The sequence below is a fragment of the Pelodiscus sinensis genome, chromosome 8 (genome assembly GCF_049634645.1).
Source record: "Pelodiscus sinensis isolate JC-2024 chromosome 8, ASM4963464v1, whole genome shotgun sequence".
NCBI classification, from domain to species: Eukaryota; Metazoa; Chordata; order Testudines; family Trionychidae; genus Pelodiscus; species Pelodiscus sinensis.
Window position 1 is genome coordinate 20203219 of NC_134718.1, and position 20752 is coordinate 20223970.

Below are 20752 nucleotides of genomic sequence, written 5' to 3' on the forward strand. Positions count from 1 at the left end.
GACTACAAAGCTTTTCCAGGATACCAAGCTCTGCTAAGGAATACATCTGCTTTTCCAAAAAAAGAGGGAAAAGTGGACACATTTTGTCAAAATCCCTGTTAAACCTGGTTTCACGAGGAAGAAGTGATGTTCCAAAAGAGGCTTTTTTCCAACATTAGGCCAAATGTCAGAAATGTGTAGACGGGCCAAATGTCAGAAAAGCCTCTTTCGGAGGAAAAAGATACAAAAATTGCATATCAATTTGTGTATCTTTTTCCGACTTTTTTTTGTAGTGTAGACATAGCTTGCACTACAAAAGGCAAGGTAGGCTCCAATCAGTGTGGATGCGCTATTTTGAAATAATTCTGAGCTATTTCCATGCTCCCCCATAGCGTGGATGCGCTATTTCAATTTTATTATTTCGGGAGTTATTGTTTTGATTTTACTAATTTTGAAATTATTTCCTAGTGTATACATGCCCTAAGGTGTCACAGAGCTACTCGTTTCTTTAAAAGTTGTTTTAATTATTAAACCAGTGATTTATACCTCTGTAACTGAGGGTGGAATCAAGCCAACAGTCTTTTTATAAGAGAAAAAGAAATTAAAACAAAAATGAATAGGCCTTAATCCCTTCTAATATGTGAAATTATCATTGGAAAATTAGTCTAGGCTTTGCAGGTGAGACACACCAGCATGTAGGTACATCTATGTAGCATGGTACATAAAACATTATTTCAAGCATAAGGGGCAATTCTGTTCTCTCTTCACACCAAATTCCCCTTTCATGTAGGAAGTTTGGAAGATCCAGTTTGAAGTGATGTGTCTCCGAATTTGTACAACAAGAAATTTTGCAAGAATCTATTCTTTTCTAATGTGTGAATTCTGCACTTTATACATAAAATAATGTGTGTGATTCCTGTTAAACTGGAAAAGTTCTACATGTATGTTCACAAGAATCCTGCTCGGAAAGGTTACGTCAGGAAGGCTTTGAAGGAGCTGTGACAACTTTTCAAATAGGCTACGTCTACACTGGCCCCTTTTCCGGAAGGGGCATGTAAATTTCACTAGTCGTCGTAGGGAAATCCGCGGGGGATTTAAATATCCCCCGCGGCATTTAAATAAAAATGTCCGCCGCTTTTTTCCGGCTTTTAAAAAAGCCGGAAAAGAGCGTCTAGACTGGCCCCGATCCTCCGGAAAAAGTGCCCTTTTCCGGAGGGTCTTATTCTTACTTCAAAGTAAGATAAGACCCTCCGGAAAAGGGCACTTTTTCCGGAGGATCGGGGCCAGTCTAGACGCTCTTTTCCGGCTTTTTTAAAAGCCGGAAAAAAGCGGCGGACATTTTTATTTAAATGCCGCGGGGGATATTTAAATCCCCCGCGGATTTCCCTACGACGACTAGTGAAATTTACATGCCCCTTCCGGAAAAGGGGCCAGTGTAGACGTAGCCATAATGTGTGGAATTATGACTAGTTAGGACACAAATCCTCACCAGCCCTCCCTCATCCCCCATTTACTTACAATTGGGCTGAACAGTTTCAATCAGCAAATGCAGTTTTGTAGAAATTTAGATCTTTTTTCAGGAATATGTTGATTCCAATTACATTTTTGAAGGGCGAGTTAAAAGAGTTTTTGTGGGGGTTAGGCATGATCTGAGACTCCTTCCTGCATCATGCCCCATAAAGAGCAATGTTGGGGAATGCCTACTTTGAACATCACACTGGCACTTAGGCATTGAGTTGCTCAGCAAAGTCTGGGCTTCAGTGGCTTTTTGTATGCGCTTTAATAGAAATTGGTGAAAATGTATGGGGCTAGACAGTGGTTTTGAGGATCTACGTTTTGGATGTAGATGCCTAAAGTGGTAGCTTTTTGTGGCTCTGCTCACAATGATTTGCACAAGGCCATATAAGATGTCTCTTGCAAAACCAGGAAATGAACACAGATTTCCTGAGTCATAGTTTAGTGCCTTAACTACAATACTCATATTTCCTCTTTGATTAAAAATATAAAAGAGAAAATTAGTATTTTAAAGCAGTTTTGGCTTTTCACTTTAGGGTCAGAGTTAAGGGTGAGGCTTACTGGTTAAACAGTTAACCGTTTATATCCCTAGTCTGCACAAGCAGACTTCTGACTGTCTATTTTTTATTTTTGTAATGAAAGTTAATTAGCAGAAGTTTGGCAATGTAGCTGCCTCATCATGCATTTCCCTGAGTGGAGCCCTTCCAGACCCTCAAGTAAATTAAAATAATTTTGTGAAAATGCTAATTAAGGACAAATTCTCATCTGTAGGTTGAGGAACATAGTTTTCTGTTCAAGGCCTATTCAGTCACAAGACTGGTTCTTCTCCTACCATGTTCTATAGATTTACACTACTATGCTGTCTTGCCTCATACAGACACTAGGGGTGAATCTAGACTGGCAAGATTTTGCACAAAAGCAGCCGCTTTTGCGCAAAAACTTGCTGCCTGTCTATACTGGCCGCGAGAATTTGCACAAGAGCACTGACGTTCTACTGTCCGAAATCAGTGCGTCTTGCACAAATACTCTGATGCTCCCGTTCAGGAAAAAGCCCTCTTGTACAAATGTTTTTGCGCAAGAGAGCCAGTGTAGCCAGGCAGCTAAGATGTTTTGCGCAAAAGAGGCTTAACAGAAAAAAGCCCTAGTGGCCGTTTGGAGGCTCCGTAGCTGCAAGCAGCTCCCTGACTTCCTGGTAACCCGAGACCCGTTAAAGGTAGACGCAGCCAGCTAAGGCCACAAGGCAGAAGCCTTTCTGGGACCTCTGGCCAGAGCTCTGCCTCACGGCTCCTGCTGTCCCCAACGTCACCCAGAGCAGGATGGCAGCTCCAGGGGGGAGCAACCACTTGCACCCCCATCACAGGAGGCCCCAAGGGGCAGAAAAAGAAGGGCCCCATCCTGGTCCTTGGGGGAGCTGGAGGCCCTGCTGGACCTGTGGCAGGAGGCGGCGGCCCTGCATGACACCCGCTCCCATTGCCTCAATGCGGACATTTTTGCCCGCATGGCCCAGGCGCTCACCCACCAGGGTCATCCAGCCCGGACCCTGGAGCAAGTCCAGGCAAAAGTAAAAGAGCTGTGCCTGGGCTATGTGCAGGCCAGAAAGAGCCAGGGGGCAGAAGCCAACAACTGCCCCCACTACCGATGGCTCCACTGCATCCTGGGCCAGCCAGCACCGCAGGGACTGGACATCCCTGTGGACACCAGCGTGCGCCCCCCCCCCCCATCACCAGGACCACCGAGGCAGGGGAAGGAGACACCAGCAATGGGTCGGAGGATGAGGCCAGCACTGCCACCCTGCAGGCCCCCTCCAGCAGCCACGACATCTCCCGTGCAGCCTCGGTGAGTGTTGCACTTTGCACTCACAAGGGCGGGGGGGGAGGAGGGAAGCCAGGCATCCGGAGGTGGGAGGGGGCGAGCACGTCACTCAGGCTACATGAGCTGCACCAGCTGTGTAGCATTAGGCAGTATGCAGCATGTGCAACCATGGGGCCGTGGCAGGAAGCTCCAGGGCACGCCTGGGACCATGCTACTCACACACATCCAGCAGGATCGGGGGAAGGGTGTGTAACCCTTCTGCTGGGTAGGCCTGGCAGTAACCAGGGCTAGGTTCAATATCTTGGGGCCATCACACATAGAACTGGCTCGAGCCCCCACCCAGTAATCTGGGAAATTCATGCACCCCTGGGCGCCTCTGAGAGGCAATGCTTCCCACGCGCAAGCACTGAGTCTGAGTGTAGGAAAGAAACATTTAATAAAACAGAAAGAGAAGTCATACGGCATTAACTTGGGGAAAACACCACAAACAGAGTTCATAACCCAAACATAGGCCAAGCCCCCACCCCAGCCAAGAATCTCCTGAAGTCCAAAACAGTCTGACAGCCCAAAAGTCTCTGTCCCTGGTCCATGCCACCCAGAGTCCCAAAGTTCACCGCAGGGTTTCACCTCCCAACCTGGGTAGAAATGGGGGTAGGGGGAACCTTATACGACACTCCGCCAATCTCCACCAGCTGTCTCGTTCCATACCTCTGGACACTCCGCTGGGCACCTGCCGCTGCTCCATGTCACGCCACGCTGCTGATGGCCGCTCCTCGCCACTGATGGCCACCACTCGCCTGCCACCACTCCACACCACTGGTCACCGCTCCACACCACACCGCTGGTTGCCACCACGTCACTGGCTGCAATAGGTCTGGCACTCAGCCAAACCAGTGATTTCAACTTGTTAGCCACCAGCTGAACTAGCAAATGAATCCAGCTTTCACTGGACTAGCAAAGGAAAAGACTCCTCAGGGAGTCTGCTTTAGATCTGTCCTTAAAACAAAGGGGGAAAGGTACAGACCGGGCCAGTCTTATAGCTCACACCTGGCAGGTATGAAGCAGGCAAACAAACCTTTTAACCCTTTCCCCCAGCTCAGTTCACTCAACTCTGGAAGGGGGGAGGCTTGTTCTTCCAAGACCTCTTACCATGATGGTGGTGTCTCTCCTGCAAGCACTGGTGGCATGTTTTACAGTTCTCACATTTAGGGGTAGCATGATTAGTGACCCCCACAACAGTCCCAAATTATATACAATTCTCCACATTCCATTCCAACACTGACCCTCCATCAGCCCTGGCTGAATGGGATTTACATAGCCACACCTCGGATTCTCTCCTGAGCAGTATTTACATGTCAACAGTTAACAGTTAATTACCTTGCAGAGCTAAACAACTGTAGTGGGCACACCCACCCCTCCTTTTAGCTGGCTGACAGCAAGCAGCAGTTCAGCCCCTGCTTACAGGTGGATGCCAGCTGGGACCAGACAGGGCCCGAAGGACTCAGGCCAGAGCCCACACTGCTACAAGGATGCAGCATACAGAATGGCACACTGTCCCATGCCTGACTGTGAGGCACAGCCAGCTGCTCCTGGTAAAATCACAGCATCACAGCCTGTGAGTGTGGCTCCCACTGAGCCCCTAGCCTGCTCCTGGTGCCTTGGCTGCCCCCCCCCCCCCCGAGGGAAATCCCCACTGCGGCCACACATGTCCCTGGGCTATGTGTGAGGGCTAGCGGGAGGAGGAGGGGGGAAATGCTCGGGCCAGCCCTAGGGCCGCCTGAGTTTTGCTGCAAGGATGGTACACATGATGGGGATCCGAGAACCCCAACCACGTCTGCTAGATGTGCTCCCACGCACTGTGTGGGGATTCATCTCACTCCCTGTCAAACACCATTGATTAGCCCAAAGCCTCACAGCTTCCACCAGCAGGGAGTTCCACAGGTTAACACCCTCCCACCTCCCAAGGGGCCAGGACACAGACCAGTGGTTATAATACATGGAGGAGGACCCTTCTCCAGGGGCGCTCCTGTATGCAAACATACAACGGGAGGGGGGGGGAAGCGTGGTAACCGAGTAGGCCCAAGCCACACCACTGTGGTGTCACCTGGGCTCAGGGGTGGAGGGCATGAAGTGTGGAGACAGTGGCCTCACTGACGCATCCTTTCTTCTGTTCCCTGCAGCGGGACCAAGCACAAGCCAGGGACCCTATAGTGCTGCAGCAGCAGCAGCACCCCCAGCCACCCAAACACTAAGGCGGCAGCTCCGCCACCGGGACCAGCTCCTTCGTGCAGGCCATCGAGCACGTTGAGGGAGCCATTACTCGGCCTATGGAGACAGACCTGCAGTGGCGCCAGGGGGATGGGGCTTCTTCCAGGCCCAGTGAGTCCTCATGGTAGATGCAATAGCCACCCTCACTGCACACAATGGCCATGCCATCCACTATGGCATGGCCTTGCCCCATGCACCCACCATCCCTCCCCTAGCACTGCTCCTGCCCCCTCCTGCAATTGCCCCTCCTGTTCCTGCCCATCTCCCCGTGCTGCCTGCCCCAACGCGGCCTGTCCCCCATGTGCAGGTCTGCCCCTGCAGGAGCAGTCGCAGGGGCCACCCCTCACAGGAGTAGCTCCTCCTCCTCCCAGTTGAAGGTCTCCTCTCCCTCCCATCCTAGATCTTCCCTCTCAACATTGTAAATAAAAACTTACGTTTGTGTTAAAAAAAAACCCTGTGTTTGTTGTTTATTGGGAGGTAAGGAGAGGGGAGGTGGAAGGGGAGGGGAGAGAGTTGTAAAGGGAGACCAAAGCGACCCTACTGTGGGGCCTGGGAGAACATGTCCGTCAGGGCCTCCCGGATGCGCACCCCATCGTGGTGCGCCTGGTTCATGGCAGCTGTGCAGGGCTGTTCATAGGCCTGGCCCTCTCCTGACATCCATGCAGGGAGGAAGGCCTCCCGGCCCCGCTCCGCAAGATTGTGGAGCACGCAGCTCGCGGCCACTACCTCCAGGACATTCTGCTCACTCATCTCCAGACGGGTGAGCAAACCCCCCCTGGGTTGCGGGCCCGGTTGAGGCGGTCGTTGAATGGGACCCGGTTGTGGTCCAGCCGCCCCGTGTAGGGCCAGATTTGCCAGGGCAGCAGGGGGTAGGCCGCGTCCCCCACAACACAGATGGGCATAGGCACATCTCCGACAGTAAACTCCCGCTGGGGGAAGTAAGTGCCCACCTCCAGACTGCGAAACAGGCTGGAGTTCCGTAGGATGTGGGAGTCGTGTGCCCTGCTGGACCAGCCCACATAAATGTCCAGGAAGTGGCAATGGTGGTCTATAGAGTACGATAGAGAAGTGGCCTGGAGTATGATGGAGAAGTTCCCCTTTCTGTTCATAAAATGGGCCACTCGATGCTCTGGGGCACGGACAGGGATGTGGGTTGCATCCAGGGCTCCCCCGCAGTTGGGGAACCCGAGGGCAGGGAAGCCGGCCACCGTAGCCTCCACGTCGCGCAGGCGGAGGACTCTCTGGAGCAGGACATCATTGATGGCATGGACAACCTGCAGAAGGGTGCAGAGAAACACAGGGGAACACATCACATAAGGCAGGGGTGAGTGTGTGCTCCCTTGGCCCCTCCCATGATGCCCTCTGTGCTCACACCACCCCCCCCACACACACACCAGAGCACCCCCCCCCCCCCCCACCAGCAGGCCTGTGCAAGGGAGGGATGGCCCAAACCTGTGAGTGACCCAGAGTCTTGGCTGCTCCTGGGCATGGAGTGCAGCACCCTCCCCCCACCAGATTCTCCCTGGGACTTATCTCCATCACGATGACACTGACGGTTGATCTGCCCACCCCGAATTGCTGTGCCACCAATAGGTAGCTGTTTGGGGTGGCCAGCTTCCAGACTGCAATGACGACCCTCTTGTTGATGGGGATGGGTGCCTGCAGCCAGGTGGTGGTTCTCTGGAGAACAGGGGCGAGCCAGGCACATAGCTCCAGGAACATCTGCTTTTGCATGTGAAAGTTCCGGAGCCATTGCTGGTTGTCCCATTGCCCCAGGACCAGCCGGTCCCACCAGTCCGTACTGGTGTCCAGTCTCCACAAGGGCCTCTCCACGGTGGGGTGGGGATGCCATAAGGACGCCATGGCCTCCCTGGTGAGGGAGTCCAGAGCAATCTGTGCCTCCAGGTCCTGGAAGAGGAGGGCAACAGCCTGGAGCACCAGCTGCAGACACTTAAAAATGGCCAGAAGGGGCCAGAGCAGGCACATGGCCACCCCTGGCTCCATGGAACAAAAAACAAGGCAGATAAAAAAAACAGGCAAAGGCACTAAAAGGCAAAAGGCAGTGGTGTCCAAAAAGGCAGAGGGCAACCACAAAAACTGCGACAGCTGTCAGTCCCTGCAAGAGGTCCTATAGCACGCAACAGGAGAGAAATGGCTGTCCAGGGAGATCCCTTTAAGCACGTGTCTTAAAGAAGCTCCCGCCCCCAGAAAGGGCTGGTGCCCTTTTGCCCTCTTCAAAATGGTTCCGGGCTTCTGCTTTTGTGCAAAAGTGTCCTGCCAATGTAGACGCGCTTTTGCGCAAAAGTGCATCATTCTTACGATGACTCCCAGACCAATCTAGATGCTCTCTTGTGCAAATACTTAACGGAAAAACTTTTCCGTTAAAAGTATTTCCGCAAAATCATGCCAGTCTAGACGCAGCCGCTGTGTTTCCCCTTGAAGATGTTTCACTGCTTAGGGTGAGCAGGGAGATGAAGGAGGATCTTGCATTCCATTGCAGGTTTGGTCAGGGACCATCACAGCTTGTCTTTGTGCAGCAATGCCTCCCCTTCCCCCCATGATGGCACAATGACAAGAGACTGTCATGCTTCAAGGGTCAAATACCATCTTTGCTCTGCCAGTTAAAATAATAACTCCGGGCCAAAAACTTTTCCATTAAAAGTATTTGCACAAAATCATGCCAGTCTAGACGCAGCCTAGGGTTATGTCTACACTATAGCTTTTTCCGCAAAAACATATGCAAATAAGGCGAAATGTAGAATATGGCCATGCCTCATTTGCATAATTAATTAGGCTCTGTTTTTGTGCAAGAGGCTTTTGCACAAAAAAGAGCCATCTACACAGCTACTTTTTGTGCAAAAACCCTCTCTTGCGCAAAAGCCATTCTTCTGGAAAAAAATGAGGAAGAACAGCTTTTGCGCAAGAGGGGTTTTTCTGCAAAAAGGAACTGTGTAGATGGCGCCTTTTTGCAGAAAACCTCTTGTGCAAAAACAGAGCCTAATTAATTATGCAAATGAGGCATGGCAATATTCCACACTTTGCCTCATTTGCATATGTTTTTGTGCAAGAGAGGGGCAGTGTAAACATAGCTTATATGTTGCAGATGTATTCAGTGTTGGCTATGCATCCTTTATAATGTGGCTTGTACATCCCCACAGCTCACAAACCTAGTAACCATGCTCATGTCCCTGTACTAGCACAGTCCTAAATTTACACCCTGAATGCAATGGAGAAAACCAGATAATTGCAGCATTCCCCTGCCCATTTTCTTTGTGACCCCTACTTTCTATTTCATGCAGTGGAACCAGGCTAGTTCTATAAGTACCAGAGCTGGAGAAAAGAAGCAAGCAGTATGAAATTTAGATTTTTATTTTCATGTTGAAGTGCTCAGACTAATTTTTTAAACATGATTTGTGATATTTCTCAATTTCAAAATGTTTAAATTAAAAATGTAATCTAAAAAAATTCAACATGAATCATTTCCCCTCAGAAACCTGTGTTTAAAAAAAAGTCAATTTTGGTTGAAACACTGTGACCAGCTCTGCTATTGGGGCATGGCAAAATTTACTCTTTACGCAGTAATTAGATACGGGGAAACTTCAAAAGGCATTAAGGTTCAATTGGAGTAAAGGGCCAGATATTCTAAGATATTTAGGCAACTAACTCCCACTGGGAATTTTCTAAACACTTTTGAGGTTCTGGGCCTAATTTTACAGTAGGTACAAGATTTATATACGGAGTCATACCTCTCCCTTTTCCATGGCTAGTTCTTGTTTTATGATATTGCCAGCCTCTCTCTCATTCTTCTAAGCTTTCTACCTGTCATGTCCTTTATAATAAAAGTCCTCCTCCCTCAGAAATCTTACCTACACTGGCATGCTTGGTCACCAAAACTTTCCTTTTTTGCCGACAAAACACTGAGCATCTTTACACTACAATGCAACTTGTTCAGGAAAAATCCCGAATTTTGGTGACCAAAAAATTTCCACACTGTGAGAGACTTTTGATTTTGTCAACAAAGAACCAGTGTGCACTCTGCTGTTAGTTTCATTGAGAAAACTGGTTTCCGCCAGTATCGACAATGCCTGCCCTGATGGCTGTGCTCAATGTTTGTGATCCCTGCTGCCCTGCAAGCATGGGCCCCTCCCCTTTCAAAGCTCTGGGAAGTCTGACAGCTGGTTTGACCATTTTTCATTTTTGGTGAGTTTTGCACGTCAACAGCACTTTTGTCACCAAACCCCAGTGTACACAAAGCCTTGGCCTTACCAACATTCACTCACTTGGCTAGTCTTCTCAAAACTGTGAGGCAATTTTTCAAAGCTGGACTGCAAGGTCTCAAAGATATCACTGTCATCAACCAACTGCATGTTCTAAGGCAGTTTTGTAAGCATATTCTCATTTACTACAACCAAGACAATACAGACAAAACTACAGACATGACTTCTGATGCATGCCAATGTTTACTAGAAATTCTTTACCATAGTCCCATTTAGTTTTGACTATGATAGTCACTGTGGATATGTCCACACAGCAAAGTTATTTTGAAATAACAGTAGTTATTTCTAAATAACTTTACTAGCATCTACACAGCCAAACTGCTATTTTGAAATTTGAAATAGTGGAGCGCTTATTTCGAATTTGGTAAACCTCATTCCAAGAGGAATAATGCCAAATTCATAGAATCATAGGACTGGAAGGGACCTCAAGAGGTCATCGAGTCCAGCCCCCCGCCCTCAAGGCAGGACCAAGCTCTGTCTACACCATCCCTGACAGATGTCTATCTAACCTGTTCTTAAATATCTCCAGAGAGGGAGATTCCACCACCTCCCTTGGCAATTTATTCCAATATTTGACCACCCTGACAGTTAGGAATTTTTTCCTAATGTCCAATCTAAACCTCCTCTGCTGCACTTTAAGCCCATTACTCCTTGTCCTGTCCTCAGAAACCAAGAGGAACAAATTTTCTCCTTCCTCCTTGTGACACCCTTTTAGATATTTGAAAACCACTATCATGTCCCCCCTTAATCTTCTTTTTTCCAAACTAAACAAGCCCAGTTCATGAAGCCTGGCTTCACAGGTCATGTTCTCTAAACCTTTAATCATTCTTGTCGCTCTTCTCTGTACCCTTTCCAATTTCTCCACATCTTTCTTGAAATGTGGTGCCCAGAACTGGACACAGTACTCCAGCTGAGGCCTAACTAGTGCAGAGTAGAGCGGCAGAATGACTTCACGAGTTTTGCTTACAACACACCTGTTGATACAACCTAGAATCATATTTGCTTTTTTTGCAACAGCGTCACACTGTTGACTCATATTCAACTTGTGGTCCACTATGACCCCTAGATTCCTTTCCGCCATGCTCCTTCCTAGACAGTCGCTTCCCATCTTGTATGTATGGAACTGATTGTTCCTTCCTAAGTGGAGCACTTTGCATTTCTCTTTATTAAACCTCATCCTGTTTACCTCTGATCATTTCTCTAACTTGCTAAGGTCATTTTGAATTATGTCCCTATCCTCCAAAGAAGTTGCAACCCCACCCAGTTTGGTATCATCTGCAAACTTCATAAGCGTACTCTCTATCCCAATATCTACGTCATTGATGAAGATATTGAACAGTACGGGTCCCAAAACAGACCCTTGAGGAACTCCACTTGTTATCCCTTTCCAGCAGGATTTAGAACCGTTGACAACAACTCTCTGACTACGGTTATCCAGCCAATTATGCACCCACCTTATCGTGGCCCTATCTAAGTTATATTTGCCTAGTTTATCAATAAGAATATCATGCGAGACCGTATCAAATGCCTTACTAAAGTCTAGGTATATGACATCCACCGCTTCTCCCTTATCCACAAGGCTCGTTATCCTATCAAAGAAAGCTATCAGATTAGTTTGGCATCACTTGTTCTTCACAAACCCATGCTGGCTATTCCCTATCACTTTATTACCTTCCAAGTGTTTGCATATGATTTCCTTAATTACCTGTTCCATTATCTTCCCTGGGACAGACGTTAAACTGACCAGTCTGTAGTTTCCTGGGTTGTTCTTATTCCCCTTTTTATAGATCGGCACAATATTTGCCCTTTTCCAGTCTTCTGGAATCTCCCGTCTGCCATGATTTTTCAAAAATCATAGCTAAAGGCTCAGATACCTCCTCTATCAGCTCCTTGAGTATCCTGGGATGCATTTCATCAGGGCCTGGTGACTTGCTGACATCTAACTTTCCTAAGTGATTTTTAACTTGTTCTTTGTGTATCCTATCTTCTAAACTTACCCTCTCTCTGCTTGTATTCACTACGTTAGGCACACCTCCAGACTTCTCGGTGAAGACCGAAACAAAGAAGTCATTGAGCATCTCTGCCATTTCCAAGTTTCCTGTTACTGCTTCTCCCTCCTCACTAAGCAGTGGGCCTACCCTGTCCTTGGTCTTCCTCTTGCTTTTAATGTATTTATAAAAGCTCTTCTTGTTTCCCTTAATGCCTGTAGCTAGTTTGATCTCATTTTGTGCCTTTGCCTTTCTAATCTTGTCCCTGCATTCCCGTGTTGCTTGCCTATATTCATCCTTTGTTATTTGTCCTAGTTTCCATTTTGTATATGACTCCTTTTTTATTTTGAGATCATGCAAGATCTCCTTGTTAAGCCAAGCTGGTCTTTTGCCATATTTTCTATCTTTCCTACACAGTGAAATTGTTTGCTTTTGGGCCCTTAACAACGTCCCTTTGAAATACTTCCAACTCTCCTCAGTTGTTTTTCCCTTCAATCTTGCTTCCCATGGGACCTTACCTACAAGTTCTCTGAGCTTATCAAAATCTGCCTTCCTGAAATCCATTACCTCAATTGTGCTGGTCTCCCTTCTACCTTTCCTTAAGATCATGAACTCTATTATTTCATGATCACTGTCCCCTATACTGTCTTCCACTTTCAAGTTCTCAACTAGTTCCTCCCTATTTGTTAAAATCAAATCCAGAACAGCTTCTCCTCTGGTAGCTTTTTCAACCTTCTGAAACAGAAAGTTGTCTCCAATGCAGTCCAGAAACTTATTGGATAGCCTGTGCCCCGCTGTGTTAGTTTCCCAACATATGTCTGGATAGTTGAAGTCCCCCATCACCATCAAATCTTGGGCTTTGGATAGTTTTGTTAATTGTTTAAAAAAGGCCTCATCCACCTCTTCCACCTGGCTAGATGGCCTGTAGTAGACTCCTAGCATGATATCACCCTCGTTTTTTACCCCTTTTAGCTTAACCCAGAGACTCTCTACACAGCTATCTCCTATGTTCATCTCCACTTCGGTCCAAGTGTGTACATTTTTAATATACAAGGCAACCCCTCCTCCCTTTTTTCCCTGCCTGTCCTTCCTGAGCAAGCCGTACCCTTCCATACCAACATTCCAATCATGCGTCCCATCCCACCAGGTTTCTGTAATACCAATGATATCATAGTTGTATTTATTGGTTAGCAATTCCAGTTCTTCCTGCTTATTACCCATACTTCTTGCATTTGTATATAGGCATCTAAGATACTGATTTGACCTTGCCTCCCTGTTGTGCCCTGACCCTCCTTTCTCCTTGCCATTATAGGCCGTAGTCCCCCCATTTCCAACCCATCTCCCAGTCCCGCATATTCAGCACTTACCTGTGGGCTTTGCTCACCTGCCCCCGTCGAACCTAGTTTAAAGCTATTTCGAAATAAGTGCTGTGTAGACACTTATATCAAAATAGGGGGCCTCCAGCCTTCCCAGGGTGCCCTGGTGATGACTCCAGTCTCAACCAAGAATACTCCTCTCCCTCCCTCCTCCCCGGAGCCCTTAAAGGGGTTGACTCTGGCCAAAGTGCCTGTGCCAGAGCCAGCAGTCACTGCCCCGACCCAGTGGCCGCAAAACACGGGCCAGCAAGCCACTGGCAGCCAGCCCTTCACCGCTCCTCAGAAGCAGCCTGCCAGCAACGGGCGCCTTCTTGGTCCAGGGTTGAGATCATGGACCTTATTCAAGTTGGGGGGGGATGCCCCCAACGTCCATGACCTCCGCACTAGATGGAGGAATGCAGCCATCTATGGCAGGATAGATGCCAGCTTGGCCACCAAAGGCCACATGCGAACCCAGGAGCAGGTTTGCATGAAAATCAAGTTGGTCCGGCAAGACCCCTCATCCCTGAGCTTCCCCTCCCCTTCTTCCCCTTGCTTCCTCCTTCCAGCTCCCTCCTCCCAGGTTTCCCCCTCCCCTCTCCCACCCTCTTTTCTCTCCTCTCCCACCTCCTTTCCCCAGTCTCACCAGAGTTTCATTTCCCCTCCCCTACCAGTTTTGTTAAATAAAGAGAGTTTGTGTTTATGAAAAAACATGTATTTTATTTTACTTCAGGAAGGAGTATTGGAGGGGGTAAGAGGAGGGACGTGAGGGAGGAATGAGGCACAAGCCCCCAGTGGGACAAACCAGGGAGGCTCTTAGTGTTCCTCAGGGTGGAAGCTCTCCCGCAGGGCCTCCTGGACACTGACAGCCCCCCCGATGGACCTCCCAGATGGCAGCCTGCAGAAAGTGCAGCTAGGCTCACAGCAACACATCCACGAGAAGCACCAGAGTGTCCAGGGGCAGCTCTGGCTCCATGTTGCAGAGTGCTGTGGTGTCCCGAGTGAGGGCAAGCAGAGCATGCAGAGACAAAATGCTTTGCTGTCCCTCATCGAAGTAGGCAAGCAAGCAGGGAAAGGTGAGAACTGGCTGTCCAGGAGGGATCCCTTTAAGCACAGGCCTCAGATAGCCTCAGGCAGCAGCCCCACAAAGTAACTTTTGACCTGATGCCCTGCCGGACATGGTTCCGGCCGGCCTTAAATGCGATTCAGCATCCACTCAATGTGGACGTGCTATTTCGAAATAGCAAAACACTATTTCTAAAAGAATTTTGTGTGTAGATGCGTTATTTTGAAATATCTTATTTAGAAATAGTTAATTCGAAATAAGTTATTTCAAAATAATACTGTAGTATAGACATACCCCCAGTCATACATATGGATGGGATGGACATATCCTTCTGGGACATTTCTGTTTCAAACTCCACCAAACTAATTGCTTGGTACATGACTGTCCACCTTTTCCAGGCTCACAAAGACTGTGCCTATATGCTGTGTTTTTTCTTTGAACTTCTCTGTGAAAATTCATACCACTAATACAGCATTAGTTGTGCTCCCACCCAGCATGAATCCATAACTCTTCCAAATATCAGCGGTTGTACACAGCCTTTGAATAATATCCCATATTTTCATAGCCTGTGACATCAGCTTAATTAGGTGATGATTAACACCATTATATGTAAAAAGGTACCACAAATCTTTCACATAATTCATCAGACATTATTTCTTTGTCAAGAATATCATTGAATGGTCCTGTAAGACGCCTTCCCTTCCCAGTGACTTCCGTGCATCTACTAGTACTTCAGCAAGCCAAAGTGCTGTTGTGATGCTATATAAATAAGAATCTGTGCTAAAATCTTTCTGTAAGAATAAGCAGTAGAAGCCTAGGAAATGTGGAAGTGGAATACCTGTTGAAAATGAAACATAGAAGGAGAATACCTGTTAGATCATTAATTCCATCTATCAACAAAGGAAAGGTATAGTCCCATGATAGAGGACATACGATAATTAGCATTTAGAGGCAAACTACAAGTACAGGAATTTGAAGGCTAGAAATTTCTTTTTCCCCAGTGAGAAAGTTTTTCTTGAAAGCATTTATTGCAGTTTTAAAATAATCCATAATAGAGTAATTTTGCCAGTGAAATGCTGTCTTAAAAGCTGTTTTCTCCTTGCAGTAAGTACACTGCCATCTTTTTGTAGTGATAAAAAATTCTACATGTTACAGAGGCCTAGCCTTATTTTTACACATAGAATGTCAGTGGCCCTACAATGAGGCTGAAATATTGACAGCATTACTCTGAATCTCTCTCAGTGGGAGGTGTATAGTACGCATCATTTCCAGTATTCTGTAACAGAGACATGCTTGTTCTGAATCCAGTGGTGCTGGGATCCTTTTTAGGATGGAGGTTCTGAGCTGTGCTCCCCTTACACATGTCCATGCTCCTCCCTCCCCAGCCTGGGTTCTCACCTAGGTTTGCAATTGTGACAAATGGTATCCGGTACCTTCAGTGCAGCAGAGTTGACAGGCTAGCCAACTCTCCTGAGCCAAGGCCAGGAGCAGAGTGCCAGGCCCAGTGTGGCAGCTGAACTTCCAGGGCTGGTGGCCTGGACTGCAGTGACTGTGTGCTGCAGAGCCTGAGGGAATGGTGTATGATCCGGGGGGAGGGGGAGGGTGTACCTGGCAAAGCCAGCAGGACCCAGGAGGAATGGCCTGTAAGTCAGGACCTCAGGATTGTAGAGCCAGCGGTGAGTGAGTAGCAGGGCCAGCCCCTGGGCGTGGGTGAGCTAAGTGCTAAACCTGGAGGTATGGCGGCACTTCCCAGACCTATGGCTGAATTTCTACAACCTGCAGCATCTTGTTGCAGTTAACAGTATTAAAGTCTATTCAAAAAAAAATTCACAGTTGTGGCCACTAATTAAAACTAGACACTTTTTTCTTATTCCCAAAGAGATGGGGAAAGTCAAAATGTTAAATAACTTCATATTCACCACAGAGCTCATTCAAAGATTCTAAACTTCTGGATGGCATTAGGCTTTTCTTCTTGTGCTTAGTCCATATAGCTCAGAGGGCATGAGGAAGCAAAGTTAAGCAGAACTCCTGTTAAACTGCACTGCTTTATTTCTCTGCTCAGCTGATGAGCTTTACTCAAAATAGGCTGATGATTTCAATACTCGTTGGGTTGAAAATTAAAACATGAACTTAGTTGCAATTTTCAAGCAGTCAGCACTTACCTGTTCACTGAGTTACACAAAAGTATAAATGGCCTTTAAGAATCCGTCTAGCCCATTTTGATGCGGGGCTAATACATTCTGTCTGTTTATCCACCAAATAGGATGCTGGTTATGGTACAGTCAGAAGGATTTTGACCTTCTGATGAGTGGTTTGTTACTACATAGGAGATTTACAACATTTGCTAAAGCTATTAGTCACCCAAGACAGCATGTTCTAGTTAACTATCAGTGGGTCTTGGGCTCATGTATCACTTCAAGTACCCCTACATAGTAAATAAGGACATGACTGTATCACAGATAGACATATTCACAGTAGCTTCAATCTAGATAATGCTGAAAACATAATAGTGACAAAGTGATGGGATAGACACCATTGTGGGCTAGCTCCCCCATTACATGCCTGCCAGGGAACATGGGTAACTGCATAGGTTGCTGAAGCACATGCAACCACATAGTCACTACTGTTATTGCTGCACTAACTAGATTAAAACTAGCATGTGTCTGTTTGCCCACATTATCATCATACTTTCATTTCCCTTAGGCATTTCATTTGTCTTGTACTCTTAGGCATTTTACCTGACAGAGCCTTATGCAGCAACAAATCATAGTGTTGAATATGATGATGGACATGAAATGGCTGCCAACAGAATATAGTGCACTAGGCATTGGAACATCTCTTAATGTTCATCAGCATATCAGTTAATATACATTGAAGAATAAAAATTTTCAGACACATAGATTAACAATTTGTTGGGGGAAAGTCAACATGGTTTCTGTAAAGGGAAATCATGCCTTACTTATCTGCTAGAGTTCTTTGAGGGGGTCAACAAACATGTGGACAAGGGGGATCTGGTGAATACAGTGAACTTAGATTTCCAGAAAGCCTTTGACAAGGTCCCTCACCAAAGGCTTTTAAGCAAAGTAAGTTGTCATGGGATAAGAGGGAAGATCCTCTCATGGATTTATAACTGGTTAAAAGACAGGAAACAAAGGAAAGGAATAAATGATAAGTTTTCAGAATGGAGAGAGGTAACTAGTGGTGTCCCCCAAGGGTCCATATTGGGACCAGTCCTATTCAACCTATTTATAAATGATCTAGAGAAAGGGGTAAAGAGTGAGGTGGCAAAATTTGCAGATGATACCAAACTGCTCGAGATAATTAAGACCAAAGCAGACTGTGAAGAGCTCAAAAAAAAAATCTTACAAAACTAAGTGATTGAGGAACAAAATGACAAATGAAATTTAATGTTGGTAAATTTAAAGTAATGCACAATGGAAAAAATAATCCTAACCATATACACATAATGATGGGGACTAATTTAGCTAATATTACTCAAGAGATCTTGGAGTCATTGTGGATAGTTCTATGAAAACATCCACTCAGTGTGCAGCAGCAGTCAAACAGAATGTTAGGAATAATTAAAAAAGGGATAGAGAATAAGGCAGAGAATATCTCACTGCGTCTATATATGGTATGCCCACATCTTGAATACTACATACAGATGTGGTTGCCTCATCTCAAAAAAGATATAATGGCATTTAAAAAGGTTTAGGAAAGGGTAACAAAAATAATTAGGGGTTTGGAATGGGCCCCATATTTAGAGAGATTAAAAAGACTGGGACTTTTCAGCTTAGAAAAGAGGAGACTACACTAACCCCTACTTCGAACTAGGGTGGCTAATGTAGGCATTCGAACTTGCAAATGAAGCCCGGGATTTAAATATCCCAGGCTTCATTTTCATGTTCCCGGGTGGGCGCCATTTTTAAATCCCCTTAGTTCGAACTGACTGCCAGCGGCTACATGCGGCAGTCAGAAGTTAATCTGAACTAAGGACTGTAACATTTAAAATCATTTTGTTCTCTGAACAAAAGGAAGTTTTTCTTCATGCACTACACAGACAACCTATGGAACTCTTTGCCAAAGGAGGTTGCCAGGACTTTAACAGGATTTAAAAAGAGCTAGATAAATTCATGGAGGTTAGGTCCATCAATGATTCTAAGACATTTGCCAGGATGGGTAGGAATGGTTTCTCAGAAGCTGGAAATGGATGACAGGAGTGGGATCACATGATGATTCCATGTTCAGTTCATACCCTCTAGGGCATCTGGCTTTGGCCACTACTGGAGAACAGGATACTGGGCTAAATGGACCTTTGGTCTGATCCAGTATGGCTGTTCTTCAGTACTTATATAAGAAGACTATGAGTATTTCAGTCATATCTAGTTATGATACAAATGTATATATTGCTTACAGAACTAGGCCATTTAATTCAGGCTAGTAACAGCTCAGAACCTTATTTTGCATATTACAGAGTGATGTGTTGAAGAAATTTAAGGAATCATAGTAAGATGCAGCTCAAAAACCTGTTGCTCAATATTTCACGCATCTGCTTTTATTGGTGTGAATAAATTAGATGTTACCTAATTTTAATACTAATCATAAGCTTTGTTAGATCATGGAGGGGTGACACATCAGAATAACTGGTAGTGTCATTTATAATAGTAACAGCTAATATCAAAGGGCTGTAATTGTCAGATCTCATAAATGAAACAAGGTTTCTCTGTGTTAGAGCTTGCATGGGGGACTTGTAAGAAAAATACAAGTTCATGGGACATGTGGTGCTTGTGCAGCAAACTGTAGATGCTAGTTTGCACAGTAATTGTTAAGTTTCTCCACTTTTGCATGGGGAGCGCGGGTTCCAATCAGCCGCTTGCGCCGCTTGCTCCCCCGTGGCAGCCCGGCTGAGCGGCACAGAAGTCAGCCGAGCACCACGGTAGGAGGAGAAGGGGGCGGGGCAGTAATGTACACAGCCAGGGGGCGGGGCCTGGACATGTATATCATCACCATACCCCCCCTTCACGCCCCCCCTTCACCTCCTGCCGTGGCACTCGGCTGACTTCTGCGCCTCTCAGCCAGGCACTGTGGGGGAGCCCAAACGGCCGCTTGCTGCCCCACGGCGGCCTGGCTGAGTGGCGCAGAAGTCAGCTGAGTGCCACGGCGGGAGGTGAAGGGGGGCGGCGGGGTGATGTACAGAGAGATGAAGAGAGAGGCAGGAGGCGGAGGAGAGCTGAGAGAGTGGGAGGCAGTAGGAGGAGGAGGAGAGAGAGAGAAACGTGGAGGAGAGATCCAAAAATCTCATCTTATGATGGGCTATTGGCTAGTTCCTTAGAACCATGAACTCTATCATTTCATGATCCCTTTCACCCAAGCTGCCTTCCACTTCCAAATTCTCAACCAGTTCCTTCCTATTTGTTAAAGGATGTCTTAGAACCATGTTTGTCATCTCTCAAATGAAGCTCTGGCCCCAAACAGGAAAACAAAAATCCCCTTTCACCACTGGCTGATGTTTAAGGTGAGCTTGTCTTAGACTAGGGCATGGGTTCCCAAACTTTTTGACACAGGGACCAGTAAATCCATTCACGAACTTTTGGAGGACCAGTAATGTTCATTTGCATATTTGCATATTCATTAATCAAATTATGAATATTTAAATAAGTTGTTTCTGGTCCTTCCAAATCTCCCAGTGCCAGCTTTAGCAAAGCTTTTGATATGGTCACCTACAATATTCTTGCCAGCAAGTTAAGGAATATGGATTGGATAAATGGGCTGTAAGACAGACAGAAAGCTGGTTAGACCAGGGTTTCCCAAACTTTTTACTTTAATTGGAACCCTTTTTTTCAGTTCTGCTTTTTGCAGCCCAAAAATATAAACACATGAAAAACAAACGAAGAAAATACCAGACATATAACATGTCTGGTATTTTCTCAGTAGGTAAGTTGTATTATTACTAGATGTATCAGTTTGTAGTTTCAAACTGCCTGGCCGGTAAATGTGCTCAGGCTGCATGAGTGTGTCTACCAGCCAGATAGTTTGCAACTACTCGAGGGGTTTGGGGGGGGGGGGGGGAGGGACGACAGTAGAATCCCTGTGCCAGACTAACTCGTGCTTTGTGGGTGGAGGGGGAAGAGGGGAACGGGGTCGGGTGAGTCCCACTCCCTGCAGGCTGATTCATTCCTCCCCCCTGCTCCCCTTGCTACGCCTCTGGCCAGCCCCACTTCCCCCAACCCCCTCCCTGGCAGCCAGTTCTCCCATGCTTTTCCTCCCAATCTCCCTTGGCCAGCCCCGCTGCCTGCATCCAGCCCTCCTTCCAGCGGCCACTTCTCCTAACTCGCCCACATCTTCCCTGGCCAGCTCCCTGCCCCCAACCTTGCACCCCCCAGCAGCCCTGCTTCCACCAGCCCCCCAATCTCCCCAGCCTGCCCTGATTCCCCCATCCAGTTCTGCTTCCGGGGGCCAACTCTCCCCTCCTCCTCACCCCAGAATCCGCTG